The sequence below is a fragment of the Leptonychotes weddellii genome, chromosome 6 (genome assembly GCF_054177405.1).
Source record: "Leptonychotes weddellii isolate Sample4059 chromosome 6, ASM5417740v2, whole genome shotgun sequence".
NCBI classification, from domain to species: Eukaryota; Metazoa; Chordata; class Mammalia; order Carnivora; family Phocidae; genus Leptonychotes; species Leptonychotes weddellii.
This window is the reverse complement of record NC_138374.1, coordinates 35,372,839-35,374,767: the sequence shown is the minus strand read 5'-3', so window position 1 is coordinate 35,374,767 and position 1,929 is coordinate 35,372,839. Positions and strand designations below refer to the sequence as shown.

Sequence of the window (1,929 nt, the reverse complement as noted above, 5' to 3'; positions counted from 1 at the left end):
TTGGGCTAAAGTGCGAGCTATGTGACCTAAAATCTCTGGAGCTCTCTAAGGCTCAGTTTCTGCTTCTGTAGAAAAAGGGTCTCATGATTATTGTGAAGAGTAATAGAAATACTGAATTTCAGTAACCAGCATAGTACCAAGCTTAAGTCCTCAATACACGATGATTTTGACAACTTGTACCATAGAATGTGTTGCATTATTAAAAGGAATATTGAAAAGGGAATAATACTAGCATTACTATTATGTTTACTTAGAAATTGGTAGTATTATTAAAACAGTATAATGTTCTATAACTGAAAATATCAACAACCCTGCCTACTGATGATGCTCTGTATAAGCATTACATTAATGATCATAACATTACAATTAGCCTTTGAAGAACACATTGGAAACATTGGCATCGTATGTCAGGTGAGTTACATGCTTTCTCTTATTCTAACAAGAACATGAACAGTTAGATCCTATCATCTTCATTCTACAGAGGGTGAAAGTGAAGTTCACAAAGGCTAACTAACTTTCCAAAGATGCCCCATCTCTCAGAAGTTAGAACACAGTATTGAACTAGTACTGAACTCAGGTCCTACTGATTCAAGAACCAACTAGCTAATCCACTTTACTATCACCCTAGCCACCCTTTTGAATAATCAAATAACTTAATCCTCTGAAACCTTTGCATGCTGATTTTAGGTTAAGACCAGCAGTGATCCTGTTGTAGAATGAGATGTCCATGGAAATGGGGAATGTTACAACTGTCTGAGAATTCATCTTGGAGGTGTTTCCTGCCATCCAACACCTGGGAAAGATCCTCTTCCTGTTGCACCTACTGGCTTACCTGGCATCCATTGCAGGCAATGCTGTCATAATGACCATCACCTGTGCTGACCCTGGCTCCACACACCTATGTACTTTTTCCTCAGCATTTTCTCCTTCATGGAGTGTGGTGTCATAAGTGCTGTTATTCCTAAGTTGCTGGTCATCTTTCTCTTAGGCAAGCAAACCATTTCCTTTCTTGCCTGTTTGATACAAGCATTTGTCTTTTTATTTCTGGGATCGGCAGTTTTCTTCCTCATAGCAGTGATGTCTCTGGATCGGTACGTGGCCATTTGCAAGCCTCTGCATTACCTGACCATCATGGACCTGAAGACTTGCTTCCTCCTGGTCACTGCCTGCTTCGCTTTGGCCTTCCCTCTCATCACTGGTCTGGTAGTAAAGGTTTTCCATTTATCCTTCTGTGGGCCCCTTATGATCCCCCACTTTTTCTGTGACCTTAGCCCCCTGATTCATCTCTCCTGTTCTGACTTCAGGTCTGTTGAAATGTTAGCCTTTGTCCTCACTTCCTTTATCCTTTTGACATCCCTTATCATAACCATCATTGCCTACAGCAACATAATAGTCACAATCATGCGACTCCCGTCAGCCAGGGAGAAACAGAAAGCTTTCTCCACCTGCTCTTCTCACCTCATCGTCCTCTCTCTGATGTATGGCAGCTGTGTGTTTATATATGTGAAACCAAAGCAAACGAACAGGCTGGACTCCAACAGGGAGGCTGCCCTTGTGAACACAGTGGTGACCCCACTGCTCAACCCCATCATCTATACACTACGGAACAAGCAGGTCCACCAGGCTCTGAGGGAGACAATGTGCAGAATGAAAATATCAAGATAAAAAAAACCACATGGCCTTGGAGTGGAAGGCTTCAGAGAACCATTTGTCTTCATTCTGGCCAATGTAGCAGTCCACAGAGTTGGAGTGCAGGATCTCTGGCATACCTTGCTTGAACTCTGCACATTCCTAGCAAAGTAGGAATCTGTTTTTCAAGGCCACATTTTACCTTGATGTGCATAGCTATCTTCTCCCTAAATAATCCATGTATTGATGACATTGATTAATTGCAAAATCTTTTACTGAATTTTTATTCTTCCCTCTGAT

General features: G+C 41.7%; 1 pseudogene; it reads left to right on the top strand.

Annotated features, from left to right (window-relative positions):
* Nucleotides 1-733: 733 nt before the first annotated feature.
* On the top strand, nucleotides 734-1,665 carry LOC102729482 (olfactory receptor 6E1-like; annotated as a pseudogene).
* The last annotated feature ends 264 nt before the right edge of the window (nucleotides 1,666-1,929 follow it).